This window comes from Mauremys mutica, chromosome 2, assembly GCF_020497125.1.
Source record: "Mauremys mutica isolate MM-2020 ecotype Southern chromosome 2, ASM2049712v1, whole genome shotgun sequence".
Classification (NCBI taxonomy): domain Eukaryota; kingdom Metazoa; phylum Chordata; order Testudines; family Geoemydidae; genus Mauremys; species Mauremys mutica.
This window is the reverse complement of record NC_059073.1, coordinates 123,435,117-123,452,155: the sequence shown is the minus strand read 5'-3', so window position 1 is coordinate 123,452,155 and position 17,039 is coordinate 123,435,117. Positions and strand designations below refer to the sequence as shown.

Here is a 17,039-nt window from a genome sequence, read left to right as displayed (position 1 = left end):
TCATCTCATTTACTTCTGAGGGTCAGTGTAAACTAGTGTTAAGGATAGGAGACAGAGTTTGGCTACACGCTGCATCCTTGGATAACTCTATCATAGGTATTTTTAAAGAGAGGTTCTGTTGTGAAGAGTGAGTTCACTTTCGTATTCAGCAACCTGCTCCCCAAGTGTATTTAGGGGCTGCCCTGCATAGCTAACACAATTGAGAGTGAGCTGGATTCTATTACTTCCACTGTATCATCAGCTGAGTGGCTTACTAAGTTGCACACCTGTGTCTGGCTCAGTGAGACTTGCTTAATTAAATTTACTAGTGCACTTTCAGATTCGTGGATTAAGATGTCATTTATGTGCAATATGTAATTATAATACTATTTTATTTATTTGTATTGTGTTAGTACCTAAGAGTCCCAGTAATGGGCCCCACTGTGCTAGACAATGTACAAACAGAGAACAAAAAGTTGATCTAAATATATTTTTACCATCTACATTTGCAATCTAAATAAATTTATTGGGCCAGAACCTGGTGTAAAGGAAATTAAATGGACTTACTCTGATGTACACCACCTGAGGATCTGGTCCATTAGTTCATTAATGGAAGTTCTGGAACCAGTTACCAGGGGCGGCTCCAAGCACCAGTACTCCAAGCATGTGCCTGGGGCGGCAAGCCACAGGGGGTGCCCTGCTGTTCCCTGCAAGGGCAGCAGTCAGGCAGCCTTTGGCAGCATGCCTGCGGGACGTCCGCCGGTCCCGCAGATTTGGCGGCAATTTGGTGGCAGGTAAGCCAAAGCTGCGGGACTGGCAGACCTCCCACAGGCAAACCGCCAAAGGCAGCCTGCCTGCCATGCTTGGGGTGGCAAAAAAGCTAGAGCCGTCCCTGCCAGTTACCATCATTTTATTGTTCTTGTACCTAAAATGCGTATGAGATATTTTTCTTATCTGTACAGATCTGACCTTACATACTTCTAATAGCCCCTGTTACCAAAGTATCTTTGCACCTCACATTGAGTGCAACACCCCTAGGAGGCGCAGACTGTGCTGTGTTCCCCATTTTATAGATAGGGAACTGATGCACAGTGACCAGCCCAAGGTCATACAGGTTGTCTTTGGGGAAGCAGGGAATTGAAGCCAGGTCTCCTGGGTCCTATGCTAGCACCCTGGCCACTGGCTCATCCTTCCTCTCCAGAGGAAATGCTTTCCCACAGTCTATTTATTTCTATTTTACAATGCTGCATGGCAGCGCTTACTATGTATTAAAGTATTTTTAAGTTAAAATTGAGTGTTGAAGATAAAACATGTGCTACTCAACCACTACGAGTTACTTAACCAGCTACAAAATTTTGCAAGCCCAATTATTTTCTTTGTCAGAGAATCTGCAGTTTGGTTTCCAAAGGATGAGAGTTGGCAGAGATCCTCTGAGTTCAGCAAATAGTTTGATCTTAGAGTTTAAAATTAATTACTACAGATTCAGTTCTATCTGTCCCTCACCCAAATGATTGCTTATTTATGACTGACATCTTAATATGAGCCAATCATTTTACTGCTTCTTTAACTGTGGGTGTTGGGGATAGCTAAACCAGTTCAAAGGGGAGTCGGAGAGGAGGAGGGGAAGAGAATCAGAACCAGCCACATCAGTGGCCTAGCCTACATACTGAACTTGATCTCTTTTTTAGGCTCCCGCCTACCCATCACTCTAGTAACACCACCACTGTTTTCCAGTTTCCAAGCTGCTATAGTAGTATAACAGTTTACCTGCTAGAACAGGGGTGGGCAAACTTTTTGGCCTGAGGGCCGCATTGGGTTTTGTAAATTGTATGGAGGGCCTGTTAGGGGAGGGGGTCGTGGCCCGGCCCCCACCTCCTATCTGCCCCCACCTGGCACTCCTGCCCCATCCAACCCCGCCCCGTTCCCTGGTGGCTGCCCTGGAACCCCTGCCCCATCCACACAGCCCTACTCTCTGTCCCCTGACCACCCCCAGGCCCCCGCCGCCCCATCCAACTCCTCCTCTCATTCCTGACGGCCCCCCCAGAACCCCTGCCCCATACATACACACCCTTCTTCCTGTCCCCTGACGGCCCCCCCTGGAACTCCTGCCCCATCCACACACCCCCACTCCCTGTCCCCTGACTGCCCCCAGAATCCCTGCCTGCCTCTGGAACCCCTGCCCCCTGCCACCCCATCCAGCCACCCCTCCTTCCTGACTGCCCCTCCCCGGGACCCCTACCCCCATTCAACCCCCTGTCCCCCCGACCCCTATCCACACCCACACCCCCTGACTATCCCCCTGAACGCCCCTGCCCTCTATCCAACCCCCCCACACCCTACTCCGTGCCCCCTTACTGCGCTGCCTGGAGCTACCACCACCACCATGCAGCACAGAGCACTGGGTCAGGCCGGGCTCTGCAGCTGCGCTGCCCCAGGAGCTCACAGCCCTGCCGTCCAGAGCATTGCACCGGCGGTGGGGCGAGCGGAGGCTGCGGGGGAGGGGGAACAGTAGGGGAGGGGCCAGGGTGAGCCTCCTGGGCCAGGAGCTCGGGAGCTGGGAAGGGCGGTCCCACAGGCTGGATGTGGCCCATGGGCCGTAGTTTGCCCACCTCTGTGCTAGAAGGTGAGACTGCTCATTTTTTCCAAGCCATTTTATAACCATATTCATAGAATATTAGAAGTGCATATTCTCTTTCCCCAAAAGAAGGGGGGAAAACATTCACAAGGATCACCAGTGTTAAAATGATCAGTGATCATTTATATCAGGCTTCAATACTCTTTTTTACTAGTTTTACACCTCTGTGCATGATAGCGTAATACTGATGCATGAATCTAGATTTAAATCCTATTGCATTTGTCTAGAAATTAAAATTTCAGTCAGACTAATGGACCTTAGCACTGCTATAGTGTTATGTGTCAAGAAATAGAAGGAAAAAGCTTTAAGAACTAGACAGGGATTGCAAACCTTCAACTGACACCTTGTTCTCATTATACTGTATTTGTGCAATATATGATAGGAGACAGCATTCTGGCATTGGGACATTGCAGGAGGAAAAGAGAGAATTCATACTACAAAATAAATACTTGTAGGAGCTGATTTTCCAGCTCTCCTTTTAACATAATGCAGGTTTTATACGTTCTGCTCCCTATAGCCCATACAGCAAATAACGACATCAGAGTATCATTATCAGTTGTAAATAACTGAGAGGCACATCCAAGTATTGAATGAAGTACATGCAAAATATTCAGCCCTTGAACCATTCTGAGCTTATCAGATGAGACGAGTACTAGACCACATCCTCAATTTAATTTTTGTTCGTTCTGTGGATCAGTATTCTGCTTCTTGTAACAGACTGATAGATCTGTTTTCATCTGCATGGGGTTTGGCGAGCCTTAAGACACAGCAGTGAAAGCCATGTACTCAACCTCTTCTTTACCTTTGGTGAACTTTTTTGGCAGGTATCTCCTTCCAATAGAACTTAGGGTCCAATGACAGGAAGTGTTTTAGTTAACCTGTAGAGAGAAATACTGGGCTAAATCCTCAGTTGTGCCAAGTCTACACCTGGTGCAACTAAGAAGAGTAGGGCAGGGACACCACCTTTCTGTTCCCACAATAGCAGGCTGACCAAGGACTATTTCACCCCAGGAGTTACTAGCAGCATTAAAACCCCAAGACTTGGAGCATCCTCAAGTGCTGCTCTAAACTACCCCAACTGCAGCCAGATGCTGCCCCAATATCTGGCAGACTGCTGGGAACTCCACCCTCTACATGCTCCTGCCTGAGTATGCCTCCACCTCAGAATTCTCCAAGCCAAAAATGTCCCTTGAGATAGGGGTGAGGATGGAGGCAAGACTAGTTTTGCCCACTCTGCTCAAGCTGTGGATTCCCTGGATTGGGAGAATCCTCAGTTGCCCCTTTAGGGCAACCAGAGGAAGGGGCAGGGAGCCCAGTGGGAATAGACTCCCACTGCAAATTTCACCTCCAGATGTGAATTGTGAATATCCCAATGCTTTTTGTGGGGGGGTTGGACTGGCATTTGGGTTCAGCTCATTATCGGGATGCTGTAAAATCCATTTTCAGAATGAGACCTGGATTTGGATTGCAAACACCACCTCCGTGGTGGACAACTCTCCCCCTGCAGAATCTGATAACTCCCACTGGCCTCAATGGGGGATAATCTGGATCCTGCAGAGAGAGAATCAATGGCCCAGAGAGATGGTTCAAGCCCCTCTTTCTCAAATTAAGATTAACCGAGAATGTTACTGAGTCTACACCATTAATTGGGAGGGCCGGGGAGAGAAGGAATCTGCCCTCTCAGATTAGACCAATAAGTTAATATCATTGGTTCATGAAATCTAAGATGAAAATCTTTTTCATATAACAAATTCATGTACGTTCCCCAAAACATCTATTTTGATGACACCTCCCCGCCTCAACAGAGAGAGAAAGAGAAAGAAATATAAATTTCTTGGCTAATAAAATAGTCCTTTCAGATATTTCCATTGTTTGCCAATTTATATTTACCTTGTTTTGCTGCAGCACATGATTGCATGGTTTTGTGAATACCTATTGTTGGGTTTTTTGTCAGTGCCCTCTTGTGAAAGTTGCTGAGTTATTTGTCTCTGACGTTTAGTTGGTAAGATATTGTGAATAAACAAACATACAAATGGACAGTCCTGTAGTTACTTGCTTCCAAGTTTACTATTTTAACTTTTTTTTAATGACTTCTTAACTGTTATATGGGTGGGTGGACAGATGTTTGCAATTATGTCCATATATGTGGTCCACAGGTATGCCAGAGCTGAGGAATTTGCCTTTTTCTTAAATATTTTCAAGTAACCAGTTGCCACGTTGCTCCATGCAGCCAAACCACACAAATGGAAACATACTAAAAGAGATGGGTAAAGTGAAATACTTCTTTAAAAACAGAAAAATGAGTCATGCTCATAAAATATAATTACTGTAGTAATTCTTTAAATATACTGACCAATGATGGGTAGGAAAATCTCAATTGACTATTCATTAGAGTGATTTTTTTCCCCTCTGTCCATAATTGCTATGGCCTACAAACAAGCAAGGATTGGAAGGAAAGACTGAAAGGACCTACCCAACTCTGACTGACAAGAATACTTCCTGTAACTGTGTGCTAAAAATACTGCAACATCACCCAGTCCACAAGTCTGCAGTCATCTGTGAAGATTGGATAGTTTTGGGTTTTCTTTTCTTTTTTTTTCTGTCTTCTGAAACCAAATCCATTCTAATAACTTGTGATGTTTAATACTGAAGTCATGTGACATCTGAAAAACAAACATTTTATGAAAGAAGGAAGAAGGAAAGAGAAATTTCCAAATTTTAAAAATATCCACCAGGTGTACACTGGTGGCATAATGACATAGCTTCTGTTTTTCTGGCATTTCAGAGGGCCATGCAATTTTTTCCTCTCAGCATCTTGCAATGGGAGATATTTCCATGAGCCACTGTTTCTGTGGAAAACAATCCTGAGAGGATATGGGACCATACAACTAGACACTTTACTGTAGTTCTGTTGTTTCACCCAATTAATGCAACTTTCACACACACACCCACTCTCTGGGCATGATTCCTCATTGCACTTGTACCTTGTCTCGTCATGTATTATTCGAGTGCAAAGTGAGTGGAAAAAGTGACCGATCAGAATGGGTAGCATTATACACTCACTCTGCACTGGTGTAAAAGTGAACAAAGGTGCATATAGGGATTCAGACATTTTCATGTAATCTTTGCTCTGTGTGGGTAGGCGGAGGATATATGTCTATACTGCACACCACTGGCATAAGCATGTCGGGTGTGCACAGCTACATGCCTCTGTGGAAATCTGGCTGCTTCCACACTGTACCATGTAGCTACACACAACAGTGAAAGGCTCCGGCAGGGAAGAAAGGCTCCAGTGGCACAGAGTAGCTGGATCCTTTCCCCACTGCAGGGAAAGATTCAGCCAGTGAGGAAAGGCTCCAGCAGTGAGGAGCAGCTGGAACCTTTCCCTGTTGTCTTCCCCATTGCCAGAGCTTTTCTCTGCTGACAGAATCTTTCCCTGTAGCAGGGAAATGCTAAAACAGCAGGGAGGCAGCAAGTTATTATGCTGCTAAAAATAGCAGCATCGATGGGGGAGGTACTGCTTGAGCATGTAGACAGCTATATAGAGTATATAGCCTAAGGTTCTGGCATGTTTACTCACCTAAGCAGTGCCTCGTCATCTACTCTGCTCTTTATACCCGTGCTAGGTGGGCATGCAGTGTATGTACTCTATATGCTCCTGCAGGGAGTGTGCAGTGTTAACCTTACTCTACACACAGGCTATGGCTTTCACAAAAGCACAGCACCCAGATCATCACATTCTGCCCCAGAGGGTTGTGTGCATGTATATGGTTGTGCTGGAGAAAGAGACAGACAGAGTGGGAGGGTGTCTTCTATTTCTTGTTATGAGAAGTTGTATTTTTAGAGCATTGTCCCTTTATTAAATAGCTCAGCAGCCAAAAGGGAACTTGACAGTCTCTGGATGAAATGTCTCCTTTTTTACTTTTCAAAATACCTGGGAACAGGGTTGGTGGGAAAAGTATGTTCTTCCTGTTCCGTCACAGCAATATAAAGAATTTTATATCAAGGTAAGACAACTGAGAAAATATTAGTGATTGATGGTCACAGAAGAGAGAGACCAGAGCTTTGTTTTTTGGTTCCCTCTGCCAGGCCTACTGAAGACCAAAAAGGGGAATGATAGACCAAATGGCTCAGTCTGGAGGTTCATTGGAGGTGCACAACTAGTTGAAGCAGGAGCCAGTGATATTTCCGCCCTCTCCCCCATCCCATCCCTGATCTTCTTTATAGGTGTTCAAATGCTCAGAGCTGAGAGGAATTTCTCTAGTGGAACTGGATTTACACTCGACTCCCATTCTCCAGTCTAGCTGTCAGGTTTTGGGTAGGAGCCTTGTAATTTTTTGTTACAAACAGTGTCATTCTTATCAGTTCAAGTGAGTTCTGGGGCTTGGCCCTACACCACTGCAGTCAATAAGCATTTTTCACATTGACTTCCATGGCAAGAGGATCAAGTCCATTCTGAGCAAGTAAATGTCACATTTTGGCTTTTTTTTTTTTAAATATGAATTTTCTTTATGCTAATGGTACAGAGGCCTATTTTTTACTCCCTTAGTAGAACACCTATCTCTACATAAATATGAAAAGGAGCCTAAAGAAGAACACTGATAATCTCAAGGCTTACTTTAATTTCTTCAGGTAAATTCTGTAATAACCACTGCAGTCTGTTGGGGGGAGTGGCTTCTCCTCCTCCAAGTCTGTGGGTGGCCAGTCTGCCCCACTAAGTCTCCGGGGGGGGGGTCACCTGACGTGGGGAATCAGCGGGGTGACAGGAGATGTGGGCTCCTGTGATCAGGGCCAAACAACAAACACAATTACGGAGCCCCAGCCCCTGGTCAGGACAGGGCAGCAAAGAGTCTCACAATCAGGCCTGCGCTCAGGCCGAGTAGCAAACAGCCAGTTAGCCCAGTCTCTGGTTCAGAGCGGGGTGGTAAACAGTCACTCAGCTCCAACCTGCACTCAGGTGGGGCAGCACGCAGTTAATGAGCCCAGGCCATGGTTCAGAGCGGGGCGGGGAACAGTCACTCAGCCGCCTGCAACCAAAGTCAGTTAACTCAGGCTTTCCTTCAGCTAGCCTGAGTGAGAGGGGAGACTGGCACCCACTGCTTGGGTGGCAGGGGGGATGCAGGCCCTCCCACTCCACTGCGTCCCGGCCCAGGGCCCTTAGGGTGTCGGAGAGGTCTGCCTCCACATCAGCGGGGATCCACACCACAACACGCTGACTCACCCTCTGCCAGCATTGCAGCCAGACAGGGATCTACTATCCCTGGGTCACTTCCACACTCCCCCTCCCAGGGTACCTGCTGGTCCGGTGAGGTAAGGTGATCGGCAGGGGCCTCAGTTGTCAGCAGAAGCTCTGTTGGGGTTGGGGCAGCTGGCAGTCCGGGCCAGTCGTCTGTCTGTCGTTCAAGGGTCCAGGTGGTCCAGACTAGTTGTCTGCATCCCCCAGGGTCAGGTCCATCCAGGGGGTCCGGGCCAGTCGTCTACACTCTGCGGCCCTGCTGCCGTGTCCCAGAATGAGAGCTCAGAGGATGCATCTGTCCCCTCCAGTGGCTGGGCCCCAACAGAGCTTTCCATGTCCTGCCTTTATACTTCTGGCCCTGCCCCTTGGCTTCCAGGGTGAAGCTAGGGGTAGTGGAGCCACCCTCTCCCTCTGTGTCTGGGGAGGGCCAGTCCACCTCACTACAGCCATATACTCTGTAGAGATATATGGTTTAAAGTGACTAATGAGCTTGGGTCCCCACTTTGACACACCTAAATGAGTATTTAGGATTTTCAAAGAATGGTTTTTCTAAAAACCAAGCCCCTTTAGAGGGGTCAGGTTTGACACTCAGTCACTACTTACTTTTGAACATTTAAACCAAATACATTTTAAATAGAAACAAACTCACAGAATGAAATAGTCTTAAAGAAAAAGCTGTAGGGGAACTTTTGGAAGCAAACTGTAATAATTAATGGATTCATATCATTACATGATGCAGTCGAAAGATGAATGCATGTGGTGGTATAATAACATAGCTTGAATAAATCCTGCTTACTTTCATTTAGACTTCAGGAAAATCCAAACTCTTCTTTGGAATACGCCAGAATTCAAAGAAACTATACATGGTGTAAACAGGGCTTGAGAGGAAATGAAACAATAATAAAGTGATAAACAGCACACCCATACTATTATACGATAATAAAGTGATTTGACACTGTATGCAGATGGAGTTGACATTTTGTGGCCAAAAGGAACAACCTTATCTGGCACCTTGTTTGTTTGTTTGTTTGAAAGTGTAGCTGTGTGGGAAGTTCCTTTTAGTTCCAACTTTTTAACCAAAGTAACTTTAATAAATAGAGCAGAACTGGGTAAATACCATAATCCTTCAAACTTGCCTGGAGACATGAGCATCAAGGCCCTCCCCTAAGTTTTGTTGCAGAAATTTTGTGGAGCATATTGCCTGAGTATTTATAAAATTACAGACACTCCATTGCCCTGCTTGCAGGAACAGAAAGTTCTCGGCAGTTTTGTGCCATGCAGAGTTCTGTCCCCCGGCCCCAACCTGCTGCCCAAGTGCACCTCCCCTGGAGCATCCTTACCTGGGCAGCAGGCGGCTGCCCTACCGCTCCATGCTGCGCTCCCTCACCCACCGTTGCTGCAGCCAGCTACAAAAGGGAGCAGCGCCAGCGGCAGGCTGAGGGGGTGGCTCAGCTGCTGCCTGTGGAGGGAGGAGGTGCACACCTGTTGGCAGCCCTTGCACCCACCACAGAGGAGGCAAGGGGGCTTCCTGGACCTGAGAGGGGCCCAACCCCTAGGAGCACGTGCAGTGATGGTGCCAGGTGAGTGTGCTGCTGGGGAGAAGAGGGGGGTCTTCTCCCCCGGAGCTCTCTGCTGCCTGTGCGGAGAGGACTGGGGGGAGTGTGGAGTCCTCCTTTAGGGCTCCAGCCCTGGGGCAGCCTGCCTGCACCCCAAACTCTTCATCCCCAGCCCTGCCCTATCCCAGAGCCCACACCCCCATCCAAAGCCCACACTCCCCCACACCTCAATCCTCTGCCCCAGCCCTGAGCCCCCTCCTGCACCGTGAACCGCTCATCCCTGGCCACACCCCACAGCCCTTCACCCCCATACCCCAACCCTCTGCCTGAGCCCTGCCCACATCCCAACCCTCTCATCCCCAGCCCCAGCCAGAGCCCTCATCCCCCCCACACCCCAACCCTCTGCCGCAGCCCTGGGCCCCCTCCCACTCTCCCAACCCCTCAGCCCCACCCCATTAACTTTATTTGCACCAACATGGAGGTGATTTGTCACACGTCACCTCCACATTGGTGCATATAACAAGATTTATTACGCACATGAGTGGAGAAAAATTAGAGGGAACACTGCTGTATACTGTATGAGTGTCTGAGGGAAAAAACATGCAACTTAAATTCGGCGGTCAGTTTGGGGTACGATCGTGTTTAGCACAATACTTGATTATTTTATTCTCTTTAAAGTATATAATTGGTTGAAGAACATCACAAAAGAAGGGGCTACATTTTATTTTAATTTTGGAAAGTATTTGCTTTTGAGGGTTATTGATCCAGGAGTGCTTGGTTGTTTCTGTATTCAAAAGAGTATTAATAAAGTTGATATTCTTAGTTAAATACTTTTTTCTTACAATAGTGATATTGTGCAATATAGGGAAACTGTTAAACGCCTACTCTTTCCAGTCCATTTTTACATTATTTTAAAATATATATATCAGCTTACAAGGCAGTTGTGGCGGGGGCGGCACTTGGACCTGTTCTGGGCACCACCAAAAATTATACAAATCTGCCGCCCCTGTTTCATCTATGCACTATGCCAGAAGGTGAGAGATCCTGATTCAAGTTGTTGTTTTTTTATCCTGGTTACTCTACAAAGGACTTTTGCTTCACAGTTTAGTTGGGGCAGTGTTCATAATGGTGCCACTTACTGCCCCTTTCTCAAATAGCTGGGTGTTTCTAAAGCAGCAGTCTCAGAAGATGCTACTTTGCCACAATTACCATGCTGCTGGCAATGCAATCACAGCTGCTGCTATGACAAAGAGACAAAGGAGGCTGGAAGAGAGATTTAGATAGGAAAAATTAGAAGCATAAAAGAAAGGAGTGAACAAAAGCCCAAGGACTCCATGTTGGACCAGCTAGCTTTGCACTCCAGTCACTGCCTTTGGGAACTGCAGGCCCTTTTGGCATACATGTCCTTGGCCTGGGTCAACTGGGTGAGGAAAAACATAGGCTGAGATCTCTCTGCAGAAAGAACGAGGGAGGGGAGAAAAAACTTTGGACGGCTTTTTGGAAAACTATAAAATCAAATGCAGTTCATAACACATGCTGTTTGATCAAGCAGAGCTTCCCCTCGCCTGCCAGAACTCTGCCCGGGGACTGAAAGATCTTTTAAAAACTGCCTGTAATATTCTGTTTGCTTTCATGTACCATAGAATAAATTATTCCATTCTGTGTGGAAACAGAACCCAAAATATGCATGGATGTTAATGGATCACATCCCTGATTTTTATTTACAGTAAAGATGTATATTTTGTAAGACAACCTCTTTCATCAGATCCTTTAATTCCTCTGCTTATCAATAACCTGTTTCCTCAACACAAACATGATGCTTGAAAATCTCAGATGATTACATTTTCCTGGCCTCCTACAATAAAGCTGTCTGCCAATGTAGTAATTAATTAACCTTCAATGACCAGCCGTGTCCTTTTAAAGTTTTTTGCCATTTGAAAACAATATATATCATTATTCTGTGCCAACTGGAAATATGCATTGTTGCCTGTCTCAGTAAGAGGACTATAAAGCAATGCAATAAAACAAATCTATGGTCAGATCTAAACAAATCAGTCTCATGTCTGCCAGGTAGTTAGTATCTGGAGGGTCAGTTGGATAACTAATTGAGGCCTTTTCCACAAGAAGCACTTCCCCTGGTAGAACATCCTGTCCAGACAGCAAATACAATGGGAAAACAAGACCACTGTAAAGGATGCAGTGAGACTCAGGAAAACCAGAGTCTAATATGTCCATGAACAAACACAGATGACCTGTACTGCCCTGTCAAAAAAGTGTTGTGAGTTATATATATAGCGGGCTGTGCTCCAGAGGTCCACCAGGTTTTATCATTCAGTCTGATCTATGACTGTTTACAATACAAGTGAACCTGCTTATTTGGGTGACTGGCCTTGGAAGGCAGCCCACCGTGACAGTCAGGATTTAGGATTTCAAGATTTAGGAGATTATTAAAGCCTTTTACACCTTGGCCAGTTTGACAAATGAGGCCTGGCCAGCACCTGTGAGCATGAAACTTAACACATCCTGTCTAAAAATAATTCCTCTGTGTTTGTTTGTTTGTTTGTTTGTTTGTTTTTTTGTTTGTTTGAAAACTGATGGATATCCTTGTTGGATTCAAAGACTAAACAATTTCATATTCCTGAGTTGCAGTGACTAACGGCTAATCCCTTTTATTTCATTTAGACTCTGTAAAATACTGTAAGAAATCCAAGCTGCTCTCCTTTACCTTTGGACTAATTAAAAAGAAATAATTTTAAACTTGATTTTTTTTTCTTTTTCAAATTGTCTTCACCCTTCACACTTCCAGGGAAAGTTATTCCCAAAAGTTTTATTTCTAGAATCCATATGTAGCAAGACAGTGAGTCAGAGTCAGTGACACCATGAAGAATATGAAAAAAAATTGAATGTTTTTAAAAATTCTGGTCATCTAACCAGAGACCACAAGTACAATCAATGAATCAATCATAACTGTATGGTTATTGCATAGAGTCATTGACGGGTACTTTACTGTGTATTTCCAGACCTTAATGTTTGGATTTCTTTTTACTCTCATTGGCCTGGGTTTATAAAGCTGTTCTGAGGGATAATAATACCTCTGTAATCTTTAAAGTAATTTTTGTCTGGAAATATATTTAATTTACAGTAATTGCCTTTTTTCAAAGTACTGAGTTAAAAGCTTGTGACTGGGTAGGAAAACACAACAATCTCTCAGCATGCAGCAATACTTCACACAAAGTGTTGACCAGTTTTCTTGAATATGAGAATATTGGCCAGGAAGTTTCTGCCCCCTTCTCCTTCCCTCCCTTTCACCTGACCCATCACAAAAGACGAGCCAAAGGTATCAGACCTTAACGAAGCACCCAAGGTTAGATTGACAAAATAAGCCATACTGTAGTGTCTGTACAAGAAATGAAGGCAAGTTCTGGTTAAGACATTCAAATCCATGGGGACTTTCTGGTTCAGAAGTGAAAGTGCTAGCAAATGAATTATATTGACAACATGGCTGATTCTTCATCATTTGCCTGGAAAATAAATCTAAGTTTGGAATCAATCTTGCTCTGATAAATCTTGTATGTATAAACATTTCCAAACAGTATTTTATTAATACAGCTGGACAACTGGCTAATAAAATAACATCTTACCTTTAAGACAAGGTACCTTTCATCCTGAAGCATTGCAAACAATATGCTGATTCTGCAACCTCTCTGCTCCTGGAACTATCATTGGAGTCAATAGAAAGTGCTTTGTGGGGCTTCAGGATCAAAGCCAAAATATATACAGCCACCAACCTCTGAAATGCAGTTACCCACCAGAACAGTATGGGTAAGGGAAATTTTGGCCAAGAAGATGGCTAAAAACTCCCAATAAAACGGAATGAGATCTTTAATGTTCACATGGATCAGATGAGGCTACGGTTTGCGGTGGTGGCAATCGTTTTAATGAGTACTCTCACTGGGTCTTGAACATAATTCCATCCAAATAATAATTCAAAGGCAGTAAGCAAAGATAATAAAGATCACATATGGTACCATATTAAACAAGAAATACTTGCTTTAGAAGGAATATGCCATAAGATCACTATAGGAAGAGGGAACCTGAGTCTCCTCACCTGAATCAGTGGAAATCAGGAATAAAATCATTATAACTGAGAAAGAAAATATATTTAGGATTTTGGCATGTTGGACTTAATCCTCTGAGGTGCTAAGCATTCCCTGCAAGAAGGCAGTGGCCTCAGGTCCCATTTCAGTCAGTGGGAGATACAGGGCCAGCCTTACGGAAAATGGCACCCTAGGTGAACTTTATTTGGTGCCCTTTAAGTACTGCTCTCCGTGCAGCAGGTGGAGCAGCAGCAGCAGCATTGCAGCAGTCATGCTGCCAGCAGGGTGGAAAGGGGATGCACCCGCCCCGCAGCCCCCTTTGTGCCCTCTCCCTGCCTCGTGGGTGGGCACAGCCCTTATGTGGTTTCTTGACCACAGTACCCTAGCAGTCTCCCGCCCATAAGGCTGGCCCTGGGGAGGTACAGTTACTAAATACCAAGGAGATGGAATTCAACACCTTGTAGGATTCAGCCCATAAAAATAAACCCTGGGACATGTTTGCTGCCTATCAGTTCAATCAGAAAGGGAAAAGAATCAACAAATATTATTGATACATAAAAAACAAAGTGATCATCAGTGTGGACAACACAGTGTTTAAGATCTCATCAGCAGAAGGATAGAGAGCATGTGAGAATGCTGACCAGGCATTCCAAAAGAGCTAGATCAACATCTATGCCTGCACTGTGCTGCAGTGCACTCTATGGGGGTGTGAATTGCACCACATGACTAAAACATGGTTGGTTTCAACCACCTGATATTAAAGCCTATGTTAAACACAAAGGTTTGCTTCTTCACTGTAAGGTCTAATGGTTAGGGCACCAGTCTGGGCAAAAAAGATTTGGGTTCTGTCCCTAGTTTCGTTGCTGATTGCTGTGTGATCTTGGGCAACTCATTTCAGTGCTGCTGTAATGTGAAAACTAATAGAGAATCATTTAAAGTTACTATTAAATTAAATAGTTGAGAGGTTGTTAAAATAGAATGTCTTATTTTAATTTCTGAAAATAATTAATCTCTCAAGAGCTACAACCATGAACATAGATAAAGTAGTTTGAGTTAAAATGTTACTGTTACCTTATGAAAGAAGTAGCTCAATATTTTTCTTGGCTTTCATACCACAAGGGAAGTGATTCCAAACATAAGCATTACTGTATGCAAAAACAAGAACAGTGCATAAGAAGAAACGTGGGCGGTATTATGCGTACATGGTGATTACATGACAAGATTTCTGCTAAACTGAACTTCTCTGTAAGGGTTACACACTCTCTTACAATTGGTGCTATTAGTGCTACTATAAATGTACAAGTGCACTTAATGAGCTACCCTGATGTAATATGAGCAAATCTTTCCTTACTTAGTGCTGGGGTGTTGAGCAAAAATGAAGTCAGTGGGACTACTCATCTGAGTGAACTGAAGTAAATGAGATTACATGAGGACCAGAGAAAGTCTATCACCTTTACTCAGGCTGTGTAGTGCTTCACTTTGCCTTTGGAATGAATGGGCCTGCTTCTGAAATAAGGTACTACACAGAATGGCAGAATCTTGCCCTCAGAATGTTCTTTTCTACCCCGCAGCAAGAATACTGCACTGTAAGTTTTACATGATTTTTGTAATATGTTTACTGCAGGTTACACTGGGATACCTCTTGCTTGGGAGTGTGAGAAACAGCTTCCCACTACAATTTATAAGTCTCCCAACAACGTAGCAACAATGCAAAATCAAATTAATGTTTATCTCATATGAATACATATCTCATCTGGTCAAAGGCTAATACTAAACCCTTTATTCCAAATCACAAAGAAGAAGAAGAACAGAAAAGGAATGTCTTTCATGCTGATCACAACAATGAGATCTCTTACCTTGTTTGCAGTGGATGTTAAAATGGGATTGTCTTTATTACAGTTTAATTTTGACAAAAAGAGCCAGAAATTACTGCATTATTTTGAGTAGGTTAGTAGTCTTGTGACATCAATGGTTTTGAAGTAGGTATTGGATTTGTAAAATTCACCTTCCCCCACCCCATAGCCCAATTAAATGGGCAATGTGCAGAGAATGAAGGGGTGGCTGAAGTGGAAATGGAATCAACACCCCAGCACTAGGCTAGGTCTCAGGACTACAGTGCATCCTCTCTGCAGTGGCTACTCAGCATCCACTAGTCCTCCACATCCTCTGCTTGGAGAGGTCTCAGGCACTGGTTCCTGGGCGCCTGACTATAAGGGCTCCTTTCCATGTGGATCAGTTCTCCCCCCTCGCCTCCCCACTCCCAGCACCCTATGCAGCCAGCATAAAGCCCAACTCCCTGGTGTGGGGGAGGTGCACAGCTCTACTCATGGCCTCTATTGTGCAGTTACCTCAGTAGTTCAATAGCAAAGAGGGCCTTCAACAAGTCAGTGCTGAACAGTGAAATTCACCTGTGTGTATACTTTTTACAGTATCCCATGGGAACTCTTCCTAAGCCTCGCACACTAATAAAGAAAGGAGTAATAAGTCTTTTATAATGGAGGATGTCTGTCATTTACAGTGATATTGGTAAACTCTGGAAGGTTTGTGACTTACCATACTGAACATACTGTGAATTAATGAGAAAGCAGGAGAAGATTTGGACATACTATTAATGGATTAATAGTATGTTGAACCTATCATGCAAGGCAGATATGTGCCAAAGAAAAAGTAATACCAGTCAGTGAAAAAAGTAGCACATGTCCGTGAACTTATATTCCTTTTAGTATATTTCAAGTGTAATATATTTCATTAGTGTCTGCAAATTATGTACTTATTTTGAAACTGTGCATTTTCAAATGTTATGTTTATTGGTGGGGGAGGAGTTGTTTGTGATGCAGAATTTTATGGAACCTATCCTGGAAAATAGAAAATGCAATTAAAAAAAAAGCTTTTCTAAATGAGACCAGTAGGTGGGAGTGTTGACTTTATCCCAGAACCTTCACAAACCCTAACATGAACTTTTCATTGCTATAAAAGGGTAATTCCCAAGAAATGAGCAAATTAATCTTATCTGTGCTTTGAGACTTTCAAAGATATCCTTCATATCAAATACCAACATGAACTCTTTCTCAGAAGTACGGCATTGTCTATCTATTGCTTTTGGCGCCATATCTTATTCAAGAGATAAAGGAGAATTCTCTGATTTGTCAGGTTTAAGTTAAACAAGTATCTGAGTTGGGTTATCAGTCTCATAGGTAGGAGGGGATTACTGTTCATCCCGTTGAATACGTGATTTTTAGAGGAAATCTGAGGGGCTGCAAGAAAAAACATGAAAACACCCATGTTTATGCAGAGAGAACAGGAAAAAGCATCCGAGCAACTTTAAACTAACACTCCCATACTTACTTTCAGAACAAAGAGAGAGAGATTTTAGAAAACCTTGTCTACATTTAAAATGAGGTAATTAAATGGAGGGATGAGGAGGAATGAAAGGCGTGTTATTCAGAAGCAGGGCTTCGGAGCTGTGCTCCAGCTCTGCTCCAGCTCCAGGCAAAAACCTGCAGCTCCACTGCTCTGGGGCTGCTCCACGCTCCAGC

At 44.3% G+C, this 17,039-nt stretch overlaps 1 long non-coding RNA gene across 1 annotated transcript; it reads right to left on the bottom strand.

Annotated features, from left to right (window-relative positions):
* Positions 1 to 4,747: 4,747 nt before the first annotated feature.
* Positions 4,748 to 8,140, bottom strand: LOC123363832. The gene is made up of 3 exons (XR_006576913.1): positions 7,909 to 8,140; positions 5,088 to 5,277; positions 4,748 to 4,868 (listed from the first exon to the last, which is right to left on the bottom strand). It is a non-coding gene; the product is annotated as an uncharacterized LOC123363832 (long non-coding RNA).
* Between the last annotated feature and the right edge of the window lie 8,899 nt (positions 8,141 to 17,039).